Below are 15665 nucleotides of genomic sequence, written 5' to 3'. Positions count from 1 at the left end.
ATCTCACATGTGGTTCAGGGTCAGCCCGCCTACCTTCATTCCCACCGCTGTTTCCCGCCCTCCCATAATCCCCTGCCCCATGTACTCACACGTGGATCCGCCATTTTAGGCCTCCAATAGCCTGGAACACTGTAATATGAAGTTTAATGAAGCGATTCGCGCGATCGAATCGCGGCGATATTCGCATTCGTTGCAAATCGAAAAGTTCATGAAATTCGTAACGAATTCGGGTTCGTCAGCTTCGATTCGCTCATCTCTAATTGTAAGCTCTTGTGATCAGGATCCTCACTCCTCTTGTCTCCTCATAGATTGTACATCGTGGTGCGATTGCATTGCAATTGGCCATGTACAGTAAGTCCATCTGAAATGATGCTATTAACCTGCGCTTTTTTTTTTTTAGTACTTTGCAGTTTTAGCTTTTTAGGAGTAAGGGTATTATTAAAGTATTAAGAATCCGCAGCATTTCAGAAGTACTGCCTACTGTCATCTACACCTCAACCCTAACTAAACCAGCCACTTTATGTGTTTTTACCATTTGTGCAAGAAGTGTGAGACAAGGAAGCCAGATGAGATCGATGTGCAGGAAATCAGAGAATATAGAGGCTTAATGATCATAATTTTATTTATTCTGCAAGCAAATTTTATGAACAGAATTTTTGACAAAAATAAAACATTCTATGTCTTTGCCAAAATGTTTCGGGTCTTGGTTTTGCAGAGATAATTGGATTCTCTCTCAGTTGCGTCATTCAGCTTGTAGTCACTGTAAGAAAGAGGAATATATGAAAGAAAGGAACGATTTCAGAAATATGCGCAACCACATTGTGTGTTTTTACCCATATGGAGGTTTAGGCCTATCCCCTACTCTACTGCATTGTTCAGGAGAATCCAAAAATAGTTGAGATCTCCTGAACTTCTAGCAGATGGATACAAGCAGCTACCGCTATGGAGGACTTGCTGCGTGTGTGTGTGTATAGATATATATATACATACAGTATATTGCTTCCATTGGCTTCACAGGTAGCTGTATACAAACACTCATTGACCAAAAAATAATGGGGGAGATTTATCAAAACCTGTCCAGAGGTTAAGTTGCTGAGTTGCCCATAGCAACCAATCAGATCGCTTCTTTCATTTTGTAGAGGCCATGTTAAAAATGAAAGAAGCGATCTGATTGGTTGCTACGGGCAACTCAGCTACTTTTCCTCTGGACAGGTTTTAATAAATCTCCCCCAATGTTCCCAAATACAAATGTCGGATCACTGCAAAACTCTGCATGAGTTGATGAGGCAAATGTGGGAATGATTTCAGGTGTGCACTGGGTATTGTTACAAAAGGGCATAAAACTGCTTCCCCCACTGCCCTATAAAATGGCTCTCAGAGGCTACTTTTGGATGGTGAACCTCTCAGTGAGAGATTGTTGACTGTAGACTTATCTACGACGCACTCAAAGACATTTTGCTCGGTTGACAGACTTTGTTAGGTGGCACATCTTTAGCCTCTTAAGGACCCAGCCATTTTACACCTTAGGACCCGGCCATTTTTTGAACATCTGACCACTGTCACTTTAAACATTAATAACTCTGGAATGCTTTTAGTTATCAATCTGATTCCGAGATTGTTTTTTCATGACATATTCTACTTTAACATAGTGGTAAAAAAAATTGTAACTTGCATCCTTTCTTGGTGAAAAATTAGAAAATGTTATGAAAAATTTGAAAATTTTGCATTTTTCTAACTTTGAAGCTCTCTGTTTGTAAGGAAAATGGATATTCAAAATATTTTTTTTTTCACATAAACAATATGTCTACTTTATGTTTGCATCATAAAATTGACAAGTTTTTACTTTTGGAAGACACCAGAGGGCTTCAAAGTTCAGCAGCAACTTTCCAATTTTTCACAAAATTTCCAAACTCACTATGTTTCAGGGACCAGATCAGGTTTGAAGTGGATTTGAAGGGTCTTCATCTTAGAAATACCCCACAAATGACCCCATTATAAAAACTGAACCCCCCAAAGTATTCAAAATGATATTCGTTCAGCCTTTTAACCCTTTACGTGTTTCACAGGAATAGCAGGAAAGTGAAGGAGAAAATTCACAATCTTCATTTTTTACACTCGCATGTTCTTGTAGACCCAATTTTTGAATTTTTACGAGGGGTAAAAGGAGAAAATGTATACTTATATTTGTAGCCCAATTTTTCTCGAGTAAGCAGATACCTCATATGTCTATATAAAGTGTTCGGCGGGCGCAGTAGAGGGCTCAGAAGCGAAGGAGCGACAAGGGGATTTTGGAGAGTACGTTTTTCTGAAATGGTTTTTGGGGGGCATGTTGCATTTAGGAAGCCCCTATGGTGCCAGGACAGCAAAAAATACCCACATGCCATACCATTTTGGAAACAAGACCCCTTGAGGAACGTAACAAGGAATAAAGTGAGCATTAATACCCCACATGTGTTTCACGACTTTTGCATATGTAAAAAAATAAAATAAAATTTCAATAAAATGTGTGATTCCCCCCAAATTTCACATTTTTGCAAGGGTTAATAGCAGAAAATACCCCCCAAAATTTGTAACCCCATCTCTTCTGAGTATGGAGGTACCCCATAAGTTGACCTGAAGTGCACTACGAGCGAACTACAATGCTCAGAAGAGAAGGAGTCATATTTGGCTTTTTGAGAGCAAATTTTGCTCGGGGGCATGTCGCATTTAGGAAGCCCCTATGGTGCCAGGAGAGCAAAAAAAAAAAAAACAAATAGCATACCATTTTGGAAACTAGACCCCTTGAGGAACGTAACAAGGAATAAAGTGAGCCTTAATACCCCACACGGGTTTCACAACTTTTGCATACATAAAAAAAAAAAAAAAAAAATGTCTTTAAAATGGGTGTTTCCCCCCAAATTTCACATTTTTGCAAGGCTTAATAGCAAGAAATATCCCCCAAAATTTGAAACCCCATCTCTTCTGAGTATGGAGGTACCCCATAAGTTGACCTGAAGTGCACTACGAGCGAACTACAATGCTCAGAAGAGAAGGAGTCATATTTGGCTTTTTGAGAGCAAATTTTGCTCGGGGGGCACTTCGCATTTAGGAAGCCCCTATGGTGCCAGGACAGCAAAATAACCCCCACATGGCATACCATTTTGGAAACTAGACCCCTTGAGGAACGTAACAAGGGGTACAGTGAGCATTTACCCCCCCCCCCCCACTGGTGTCTGTCAGATCTTTGGAACAGTGGGCTGTACAAAATCTTTAATTTGCACAGCCCACTGTTCCAAAGATCCGTCAGACACCAGTGGGGGGTAAATTCTCACTGCACCCCTCATTACATTCCATGAGGGGTGTAGTTTCCGAAATGGGGTAACATGTGGGGTTTAGTTTTTTTTGCGTTTGTCAAAACCGCTGTAACAATCAGCCACCCCTGTGCAAATCACCTCAAATGTACATGGCGCACTCTCCCTTCTGGGCCTTGTTGTGCGCCCCCAGAGCACTTTGTGCCCACATATGGGGTATCTCCGTAGTCGGGAGAAATTGCTTTACAAATTTTGGGGGCTTTTTTCCCTTTTACCTCTTGTCAAAATGAAAAGTATAGGGCAACACCAGCATGTTAGTGTAAAAAATTTATTTTTTTAAACTAACATGCTGGTGTAAATCCCAACTTCACATTTTCATAAGGGGTGAAAGGAGAAAAAGCCCCCCAAAATTTGTTAGGCAATTTCTCCCGAGTACGGCGATACCCCATATGTGGCCCTAAACTGTTGCTTTGAAATACGACAGGGCTCCAAAGTGAGAGTGCCATGCGCATTTGAGGCCTAAATTAGGGATTTGCATAGGGGTGGACATAGGGGTATTCTACGCCAGTGATTCCCAAACAGGGTGCCTCCAGCTGTTGCAAAACTCCCAGCATGCTTGGACAGTCAACGGCTGTCCAGCAATACTGGGAGTTGTTGTTTTGCAACAGCTGGAGGCTCCATTTTGGAAACAGTGGCGTACCAGACGTTTTTCATTTTTATTGGGGAGGGAGGGGGGCTGTGTAGGGGTATGTGTATATGTAGTGTTTTTTACTTTTTATTTTATTTTGTGTTAGTGTAGTGTAGTGTTTTTAGGGTACAGTCACATGGGCGGGGGGTTACAGCGAGTTTGAGCTGCCGCGCAAAATTTGCTGCATCGCAAACTTGCAGCCTGATACTCACTGTAAGCCCCTGCCCATGTGAGTGTACCCTGTACATTCACAGGGGGGGGACCTCCAGCTGTTGCAAAACTACAACTACAACAGTCTATCAGTGCATGCTGGTAGTTATAGTTTTGCAACAGCTGGAGGCACACGGGTTGGGAAACACTGAGTTAGGAAACAGACAATGTTTCCCAACCAGTGTGCCACCAGTTGTTGCAAAACCACAACTCTCAGCATTCTCAAACATGCTGGGAGTAGTAGTTCGGAAACATCTTTAGAGCCAGATGTTGCCGAACTACAACTCCCAGCATGCTTGGAGTTGTAGTTTTGCAAAATCTGGAGGACTACAGTTTGCAGACCACTAATACAGTGGTTCTCAATCTGTGCCCTTCCAAATGTTGCAAAACTACAACTCCCAGTATGCCAAAACTGTCCAGGCATGCTGGGAGTTGTAGTTCTGCAACATCTGAAGGGCCAGATGTTATAGAACTACAACTCCCAGCATGCCTGGACAGTAAGGGCATTCTGAGGATGTGTAGTTTTGCAACATCTGGAAGGGCACAGTGGTCTCCAAACTGTGGACCTCCAGATGTTGCAAAACTGCAACTCCCAGCATGCCCAGACGCCAAGGGCTGTCTGGGCATGTTGGGAGTTGTAGTTTACAGGGTCCCAATACAGCAATGCATGCCGCTTTACGGCGATGTGCATTGCTGTAAAGGGCCCGGCCGCGGCTGAAGATCTACTCACCTGTCGCCGCCACCGCCATCTTCCTCGCCAGGATCCGGGTCTTCAGGGACGAGGTAAGTACCGGGGCCAGTCTCCAGCACTCCCCCGTCCCCCGCCGTGTCCTCCGGTCTTCCTCCCGTCCTCTCCGGACTTTTAGGGGCTGGGCAGGACGGGAGGAAGTAACCGCCCCCCCCCCCCCCCCTTGCGATTGGTCGGTTAGTTAACCGACAGATCGCAGGGAATAGGAGGAGGTGGCAGGCTTGCCACCTCGCTCCTATTCTTTAGCATGGTCCTGGCTGTCTGTGACAGCCGGGATCATGCGAAATTACCGGACGGTCGGGTCCCAGAGACCCGATCAGCCCGGTATCGCCGCAGATCGCAAGGGTGATTTCCCTTGCGATTTGCGGCGATCGCCGACATGGGGGCCTACATGGCCCCCTTCGGCGTTTGCCCTGGATGCCTGCTGAAGGATTTCAGCAGGCATCCAGTTCCGATCTCTGCCCGGCGTGCGGCAGAGACCGGAAAACGCCAGGGCGTACTAGTACGCCCTGGGTCCTTAAGGCCCAGGGTGTGAGGGCGTATCCATACGCCTGTCACGATGCCGGCTGGCAGGTAGTGGACCCTCTGTGCCAGAGAGGGATTGGCGTGGACCGTGCTAGTGGACCGGTTCTAAGCCACTACTGGTTTTCACCAGAGCCCGCCGCAAAGCGGGATGGTCTTGCTGCGGCGGTAGTGACCAGGTCGTATCCACTAGCAACGGCTCACCTCTCTGGCTGCTGAAGATAGGCGCGGTACAAGGGAGTAGGCAGAAGCAAGGTCGGACGTAGCAGAAGGTCGGGGCAGGCAGCAAGGATCGTAGTCAGGGGCAACGGCAGAAGGTCTGGAAACACTGGCAAGGGACACACAAGGAACGCTTTCACTGGCACTAAGGCAACAAGATCCGGCAAGGGAGTGCAAGGGAAGTGAGGTAATATAGGGAGTGCACAGGTGATAACTCTAATTGGAACCACTGCGCCAATCAGCGGCGCAGTGGCCCTTTAAATCGCAGAGACCCGGCGCGCGCGCGCCCTAGGGAGCGGGGCCGCGCGCGCCGGGACAGAACAGACGGGGAGCGAGTCAGGTAGGAGAGCCGGGGTGCGCATCGCGAGCGGGCGCTACCCGCATCGCGAATCGCATCCCGGCTAGCAGCAGGATCGCAGCGCCCCGGGTCAGAGGACGTGACCGGGGCGCTGCAGCGGAGGAGGTGAAGCGAGCGCTCCGGGGAGGAGCGGGGACCCGGAGCGCTCGGCGTAACAGTACCCCCCCCCTTGGGTCTCCCCCTCTTCTTGGAGCCTGAGAACCTGAGGAGCAGACTTTTGTCAAGGATGTTGTCCTCAGGTTCCCAGGATCTCTCTTCAGGACCACAACCCTCCCAGTCTACTAAAAAAAAATTTTTTCCTCTGACCTTTTTGGCAGCCAAAATCTCCTTGACCGAGAAGACGTCCGAGGAGCCGGAAACAGGAGTGGGAGGAACAGATTTGGGAGAAAAACGGTTGAGGATGAGTGGTTTGAGAAGAGAGACGTGAAAGGCATTAGGGATACGAAGAGAAGGAGGAAGAAGAAGTTTATAAGAGACAGGATTAATTTGACACAGAATTTTGAAAGGACCAAGATAGCGTGGTCCCAACTTGTAGCTAGGGACACGGAAGCGGACATATTTAGCGGAGAGCCATACCTTGTCTCCAGGGGAAAAAACGGGGGGAGCTCTTCTTTTCTTATCCGCGAACCTCTTCATGCGTGAAGAAGCCTGTAAGAGAGAATTTTGGGTCTCTCTCCATATAATGGAAAGGTCACGAGAAATTTCATCCACAGCGGGCAGACCAGAGGGCAAGGGGGTAGGGAGGGGGGGAAGAGGGTGACGGCCGTACACCACGAAAAATGGGGATTTGGAGGAAGATTCAGAGACCCTGAAGTTATACGAGAATTCGGCCCATGGAAGGAGATCTGCCCAGTCATCCTGGCGGGAGGAAACAAAATGTCGCAAATAATCACCCAGGATCTGGTTAATTCTTTCTACTTGTCCATTGGACTGGGGATGATATGCAGAGGAAAAATTTAATTTAATCTTGAGTTGTTTACAGAGAGCTCTCCAGAATTTAGACACGAATTGGACCCCTCTATCCGAGACAATCTGCGTAGGCAACCCGTGAAGACGAAAAATGTGTACAAAAAATTGTTTAGCCAACTGAGGCGCAGAAGGAAGACCAGGAAGAGGAATGAAATGTGCCATTTTGGAGAATCGATCAACGACCACCCAAATAACGGTGTTGCCACGGGAAGGGGGTAAATCAGTAATAAAATCCATACCAATCAGAGACCAAGGCTGTTCGGGGACAGGCAGAGGATGAAGAAAACCAGCGGGCTTCTGGCGAGGAGTCTTATCCCGGGCACAGATAGTGCAGGCTCGCACAAAGTCCCCAACATCCGTCTCCAGAGTTGGCCACCAATAGAAGCGGGAGATGAGTTGCACAGATTTCTTGATGCCCACATGACCTGCGAGATGGGAGGAGTGACCCCATTTGAGGATTCCGAGGCGTTGGCGTGGAGAAACAAAGGTCTTTCCTGGAGGAGTCTGTCTGATGGAGGCAGGAGAAGTGGAGATCAGGCAGTCAGGTGGAATGATGTGTTGCGGAGGGAGATCAACTTCTGAGGCATCCGAGGAACGAGAGAGAGCATCGGCTCTAATGTTCTTATCGGCAGGACGAAAGTGAATCTCAAAATTAAATCGGGCAAAGAACAGAGACCACCGGGCCTGGCGAGGATTCAGCCGTTGGGCCGACTGGAGGTAGGAGAGGTTCTTGTGGTCGGTGTAGATAATAACAGGAAATCTTGATCCCTCCAGCAGATGCCTCCATTCCTCAAGTGCTAATTTAATGGCTAGAAGTTCTCGATCCCCGATGGAGTAGTTCCTCTCCGCTGGAGAGAAGGTCCTAGAGAAAAAACCACAAGTGACAGCATGCCCGGAAGGATTTTTTTGTAGAAGAACAGCTCCAGCTCCTACTGAGGAGGCATCAACCTCCAATAGGAAGGGTTTGGAAGGGTCAGGTCTGGAGAGCACGGGAGCCGAAGAAAAGGCAGACTTGAGTTGTTTAAAGGAGTCTTCTGCTTGAGGAGGCCAGGACTTGGGATCAGCATTTTTCTTGGTTAAAGCCACGATAGGAGCCACAATGGTAGAAAAATGTGGAATAAATTGCCTGTAATAATTGGCGAACCCCAAAAAGCGTTGGATAGCACGGAGTCCGGAGGGGCGTGGCCAATTTAAGACGGCAGAGAGTTTGTCTGGATCCATCTGTAGTCCCTGGCCAGAGACCAAATATCCTAGAAAAGGAAGAGATTGGCATTCAAACAGACATTTCTCAATTTTGGCATAGAGTTGGTTGTCACGAAGCCTCTGAAGAACCATACGGACATGCCGGCGGTGTTCCTCTAGATTGGCAGAAAAAATTAGGATATCGTCCAGATATACCACAACACAGGAGTATAATAGATCACGAAAAATTTCATTGACAAAGTCTTGGAAGACGGCAGGGGCATTGCACAGTCCAAAGGGCATGACCAGATACTCAAAGTGTCCATCTCTGGTGTTAAATGCCGTTTTCCACTCGTCCCCCTCTCTGATGCGGATGAGGTTATAGGCGCCTCTTAAGTCCAATTTAGTGAAGATGTGGGCACCTTGGAGGCGATCAAAGAGTTCAGAGATGAGGGGTAAGGGGTAGCGGTTCTTAACCGTGATTTTATTAAGACCGCGGTAGTCAATGCAAGGACGTAGGGAGCCATCTTTTTTGGAGACAAAGAAAAATCCGGCTCCGGCAGGAGAGGAGGATTTACGGATAAAGCCCCTTTTTAGATTCTCCTGGACGTATTCGGACATGGCAAGAGTCTCTGGGGCAGAGAGAGGATAAATTCTGCCCCGGGGTGGAGTAGTACCCGGGAGGAGGTCGATAGGGCAATCATAAGGCCTGTGAGGAGGTAGAGTCTCAGCTTGTTTTTTGCAGAAAACATCCGCGAAGTCCATATAGGCCTTGGGGAGACCGGTTACTGGAGGAACCACAGAGTTACGGCAAGGGTTACTGGGAACCGGTTTTAGACAGTTCTTGGAACAAGAGGACCCCCAACTCTTGATCTCCCCAGTGGACCAATCCAGGGTTGGGGAATGAAGTTGAAGCCAGGGAAGTCCAAGGAGAATCTCCGAGGTGCAATTGGGGAGGACCAAAAGTTCAATCCTCTCATGATGAGATCCGATGCTCATAAGAAGGGGCTCCGTGCGGAAACGTATGGTACAGTCCAATCTTTCATTATTTACACAATTGATGTAGAGGGGTCTGGCGAGACTGGTCACTGGGATGTTGAACCTGTTGACGAGGGAGGCCAAAATAAAATTTCCTGCAGAACCAGAGTCCAAGAAGGCCACTGTAGAGAAGGAGAAGGCAGAAGCAGACATCCGCACAGGCACAGTAAGACGTGGAGAAGCGGAGTAGACATCAAGGACTGTCTCACCTTTGTGCGGAGTCAGCGTACGTCTTTCCAGGCGGGGAGGACGGATAGGACAATCCCTCAGGAAGTGTTCGGTACTAGCACAGTACAGGCAGAGGTTCTCCATACGGCGTCGTGTCCTCTCTTGAGGTGTCAGGCGAGACCGGTCGACCTGCATAGCCTCCACGGCGGGAGGCACAGGAACAGATTGCAGGGGACCAGAGGAGAGAGGAGCCGAGGAGACGAAACGCCTCGTGCGAACAGAGTCCATATCTTGGCGGAGTTCCTGACGCCTTTCAGAAAAACGCATGTCAATGCGAGTGGCTAGGTGAATAAGTTCATGTAGATTAGCAGGAATTTCTCGTGCGGCCAGAACATCTTTAATGTTGCTGGATAGGCCTTTTTTGAAGGTCGCGCAGAGGGCCTCATTATTCCAGGACAATTCTGAAGCAAGTGTACGGAATTGTACGGCATACTCGCCAACGGAAGAATTACCCTGGACCAGGTTCAACAGGGCAGTCTCAGCAGAAGAGGCTCGGGCAGGTTCCTCAAAGACACTTCGGATTTCCGAGAAGAAGGAGTGTACTGAGGCAGTGACGGGGTCATTGCGGTCCCAGAGCGGTGTGGCCCATGACAGGGCTTTTCCGGACAGAAGACTGACTACGAAAGCCACCTTAGACCTTTCAGTGGGAAACAGGTCCGACATCATCTCCAGATGCAGGGAACATTGGGAAAGGAAGCCACGGCAAAACTTAGAGTCCCCATCAAACTTATCCGGCAAGGATAAGCGTATCCCAGGAGCGGCCACTCGCTGCGGAGGAGGTGCAGGAGCTGGCGGAGGAGATGACTGCTGAAGCTGTGGTAGCAACTGTTGTAGCATAACGGTCAGTTGAGACAGCTGTTGGCCTTGTTGCGCAATCTGTTGTGACTGCTGGGCGACCACCGTGGTGAGGTCAGCGACAACTGGCAGAGGAACTTCAGCGGGATCCATGGCCGGATCTACTGTCACGATGCCGGCTGGCAGGTAGTGGACCCTCTGTGCCAGAGAGGGATTGGCGTGGACCGTGCTAGTGGACCGGTTCTAAGCCACTACTGGTTTTCACCAGAGCCCGCCGCAAAGCGGGATGGTCTTGCTGCGGCGGTAGTGACCAGGTCGTATCCACTAGCAACGGCTCACCTCTCTGGCTGCTGAAGATAGGCGCGGTACAAGGGAGTAGGCAGAAGCAAGGTCGGACGTAGCAGAAGGTCGGGGCAGGCAGCAAGGATCGTAGTCAGGGGCAACGGCAGAAGGTCTGGAAACACTGGCAAGGGACACACAAGGAACGCTTTCACTGGCACTAAGGCAACAAGATCCGGCAAGGGAGTGCAAGGGAAGTGAGGTAATATAGGGAGTGCACAGGTGATAACTCTAATTGGAACCACTGCGCCAATCAGCGGCGCAGTGGCCCTTTAAATCGCAGAGACCCGGCGCGCGCGCGCCCTAGGGAGCGGGGCCGCGCGCGCCGGGACAGAACAGACGGGGAGCGAGTCAGGTAGGAGAGCCGGGGTGCGCATCGCGAGCGGGCGCTACCCGCATCGCGAATCGCATCCCGGCTAGCAGCAGGATCGCAGCGCCCCGGGTCAGAGGACGTGACCGGGGCGCTGCAGCGGAGGAGGTGAAGCGAGCGCTCCGGGGAGGAGCGGGGACCCGGAGCGCTCGGCGTAACAACGCCCTGGGTCCTTAAGAGGTTAGACCAAGGGTTTTTATTAAGTAAATTTTTATAGGATATTTCCAAACAAATAACATGACCTCACAGAAATAATGTAAAAGAAAAGAGAATTTCCATGTATCGAATAAGGTATTTTGGTTCAACTCCATAAACATACAAAATAGGAATCGTTGGTTCTAGACCAAGGGTTTGTTTTTTGCAAGACAAAGTTACTTTGCAATGACCTTGTGTGATATTTAGCAATAATATGTTTTGTTTTTTTCCCCTGACACATGGAATGGAATATATGAGAACCTTTATTTTTCGTCTATAGCTTTGTAAAAAGAAAATGGGGATTTGAAGAGTTGTACTTTGTATAATTTAAGCTCCAACCCTTAAAAAGATGTATTAAAAAATTACGCTACAGAGTTTTGGACTCTTACAGTAAGTAAAACATTGCCAGTCCCATATCGGAACAATTGTACGATTATTGTTGTGGGGGTGTGGCCTGTGTTTGTTGGTTGATTTTAATAAAAAATTTTGCCGAAACTAAAAAAAATTCTGAAGTGGCCAGGTATAGATTAGGACAGTGCAGATTAAAGATTTGGGGCCTTCTTAAGTACTTCACAATGTCCGGTTTTAGCCAAACATTAAGGCCCGATTTGTCAATCTGTCTAATTGACATAACATTCCATAACAACCAATCATAGCTCACTTTTAATATTACCAGTATTAACATATGAAAGCTGAGGTGTGATTGGTCGATGTGGGCAAATCTCTCCAGTTTTTTTTTTTTTTTTCAGACAGATTAATGAATCTGGGCTTAAATGTAACATCTATTATTATAGATCCTCACTTACCAAACTCATATTCCGCATAAAATCCATTATAACCAGTACTATCCCCACTGTGGAACTGGAGAAGCATCACATTCCCAGTAGACACCAGTGGGGGAGGAAGGTCGTCCAAAAATCCACAGTAAGTTCCCAAGATGGCGGAAGAGTTCGATGGTCCATCATTAACAATCAAATAGTCTATGGAACAGGTCGGTGAAGGTTTTGTCATAAAGAAATAGATGCTTAGGGACACCTGAAAGAGAAACATAGGCCTGGTGAGCTGGATTCTGAGAATTTTGGAAATGATGCCATAAATATTGGGCTTTATGCTGAGATTGATATTGTGGGTTAGGTTCGGTATCATGGCAGCTTTCATCTCACATCTTACCTTTTTTCCTATGGGGGCTATGATACTATAGACAACATCCAAAAAACTGGGATAAAAACTTGTAAATCCTGGAGATGTCACCACTCCGGTATCCGTCACATAGGTTCCTCCGTATCTCACTAGGTGAAGAGAACTTGTTTAGGCATTTTTGATACTTTTGCAATAAATATAAGATTTGAATGGGGTTCTTAGATTTAGGAAACCAAGTTTTTGAAAGACTCAGGATTCAGACAATCCCATTGGCTTCAGTTAGCACTGAAATATAATGTCTCAATTCCCCTGGAGTGATACTGCAGAGGGATGAAGCACTTGTTACAAGAATATTCCACAGATTAAGGATAGGTTCTTCTCAGCAATGTAACACTATCTGATCACTTTTGACAATCCCTTTTTATTAGGAGGAACCAACAAAATAAAGCTGGGCAACTCCATGAGAAAAAACCTAGAACTCAAAATCTAGATATTTTAACTAGTGGTAGAATTACCTGTGTCATAGGAAGCTGTAAAAGTGCTTGGAACTGATGGTTTGTTGTTCACAATCTCTATGAGCATGAAGCTTCCAGATGATACCAGCGGTGGGACCGGTCCGCTTCCACATGTCTTGTCCAGCAGGACAGGCGAGGACTGACTGACTCCATCATAGACTTTAATGTAGGAATTACTACAGCCAGGAGATGATGGGATATTGAGGCCACTGAGCTGCAGGAGAACCTGGAATGGAAGAGAAGAAATAGTTGGTGTCCACAGGATCAGTATGAAGTGCTGCTGTATGCATCATAGCTTCTACTCCACTATATTTACTCCCAGCTACTGTGTGTACTGTACGGTAGGTATTTCTGCTTTTAAAAGGATTCTCTGCTCCTGTACATACTTTGCATAGGCAATAACAGGGCTATCAGGGCACTTCAGAACACATATTAGACCAATATAGATACAAATCTGCCAAATCGGTCCCAAATAAGACTCTTACTCATCTCCAATAGCCAGTACTGAATCTTCTGGCATATAACTAGTTAAAAAATTGGATCTGATGTGTCCAAACATTGTGAGAAGACGAAGCTGATGGAGGCTAACCAAGTGTTGTCCTCTGTTTATCCATCATTGTTCACGGCAAGATCAGTAGACCGTTAAGAAAAAGTTGGAAATACCCAAGGTGGCAAAAAATAGTAATGTAGGTTGTGCTCATCTAAAGATTGACTAAAGAGGCTGTTTGATTATGGCATATGGATGTTGTAGAGATAGTGGTGACTAGTATGGGATTTGGCCACTACAAGTGTTGCGCAAATAACCATAATACTGTACTGTCGCATGGCTAATGTGTTTCCCCTAGAGGTAACAGCTAATGGGTGGGGTTAATATAGCCAGACCCTGCAGTGATCACCAGGCTGGGGTCAATATAGAAATATATTTAACAGTCATTGAGGGGATTGATTCAAACTTACCTTCAGGGTGGATTGGATGAGATAGAGGCAATAAGCTCCTCCCTGTCCTGATGAGGTGGAGTCATAGGTGGAAGACCCTGGTGTAATAAGCTTCTGTCTACACAGATCTGAAATGAATAGGTCTTATGTCAGGTGAAGTAAAAGGATGTGATAAATTAAATTAATGGGAATCTGTCAGCTCTATATCATGCTTAAAGCATCAAACATGGGCAAATAGTTCATATGGATATTAACATATAATACCTGTTCTTTAACTGATGGTTATTTGTAAAATTATAAACTCATGTTTTTTCTTATAAACTCGAGAAGAGTTATAGAGGCGGTTCTGAGCTGCAGCATGCAAGCCTCCTCCCTCCTCCACCCTCCCTGCTCTGCACGAATGATGTACAGGGCTCAGTGCTAGAATCCAAGCTGGGGGGTGGGGGAGGAAGAAGACTTGCATGCCGCAAATTTCTAAAAACTTGAAGAGTACAAACTAGCTCCCTCTTTCCCTAAAAAGTAACCCAAGTCCAAGTGCACCAGTTTTAAAGGGTCCAAGACCTTCAATGGTTTTTGGAATGGCTCATTATTAGCTCAGCCTTTAGCAATGTTTAGAAACCCCATAGAGAATGTTTAAAGCACTGGCCAAACGTAGATGCCGCATCTCCTTTCATTCACAGGACAATGGTTCTCTGCTCTTGGGATTGGTGGGGATCCCAAGGACAACCCTTTAATATTGTTGGCAAACACTCACTGCAATTGTATATTTTGTTAATCTTCATCACATCCAGATTATCCAGTCCTATCGCCTGTCCCATAGGGACGTTGGGGTCAGGTTTTGCGACCATGGATGGTTGGCCAGATACACTGCTCAAAGCGTACCTTAAGGGGAAATAAGATATAAGAGATAAGAAACCTTCTGAAAACTGAAGAATAAGGGTATGTTTACACTAGGCAATTCCTGCGTAATTCCCGCATAATTCATCAGTGTGAATGGGTCTTCCGCAAAACCCGTTCACACTGAGGAATTTCAGTACTGAAGAACATTTTTATTCTGTGCATGGAAGTCCGCGAGCCCTGTATTGCCATCAATGGTGATGGCAGCCGCCAGATAGAATCTCCACCCGCGGAATCCTGCGAGCAGAAATTCCGTTCACATTACTCATTTCCTAGTAACTTTTACACCATTACTAGGAAAAGCGATGTGGATAAGAGGAATTGTAAAATATTCCTTTATCTGTACAGAAGCCATGAGGTAGGGTGAGGGAGAGATAGGACTAACATGCTCAGAGAGTTTCAGGATATATATAATGCCATTTATAAAGAACAGATTGAGTAAATACCACACTAATAGATACTATGGGGAAGGTTTAAAAAAAAATGGCTGTCACGATCCCGGCTGGTAGGAGGTGGATCCTCTGTGCCAGAGAGGGATTGGCGAGGACCGCGCTAGTGGACCGGTTCTAAGTCACTACTGGTTTTCACCAGAGCCCGCCGCAAAGCGGGATGGTCTTGCTGCGGCGGTAGTGACCAGGTCGTATCCACTAGCAACGGCTCACCTCTCTGACTGCTGATGATAGGCGAGGTACAAGGGAGTAGACAAAGGCAAGGTCGGACGTAGCAGAAGGTCGGGGCAGGCAGCAAGGATCGAAGTCAGGGGCAACGGCAGGAGGTCTGGAACACGGGCTAGGAACAAACAAGGGAACGCTTTCACTAGGCACAAGGGCAACAAGATCCGGCAAGGGAGTGCAGGGGAAGTGAGGTATAAGTAGGGAGTGCACAGGTGGAAACTAATAAGCTAATTGGAAGATTGGGCCAGGCACCATCATTGGTGCACTGGCCCTTTAAATCGCAGAGACCCGGCGCGCGCGCGCCCTAGGGAGCGGGGCTGCGCGCGCCGGGACAGGACCGACGGAGAGCGAG

At 47.2% G+C, this 15665-nt stretch overlaps 1 pseudogene; it reads right to left on the bottom strand.

The window, feature by feature from the left end:
• Positions 1-621: 621 nt before the first annotated feature.
• The window catches only part of LOC130360948 (astacin-like metalloendopeptidase), a 30119-nt pseudogene continuing 15075 nt past the window's right edge, over positions 622-15665 (bottom strand).

This window comes from Hyla sarda, chromosome 3, assembly GCF_029499605.1.
Source record: "Hyla sarda isolate aHylSar1 chromosome 3, aHylSar1.hap1, whole genome shotgun sequence".
NCBI lineage: Eukaryota > Metazoa > Chordata > Amphibia > Anura > Hylidae > Hyla > Hyla sarda.
Note: the sequence above shows the minus strand (reverse complement) of the source record. Positions and strands in the feature narration are given on the sequence as shown.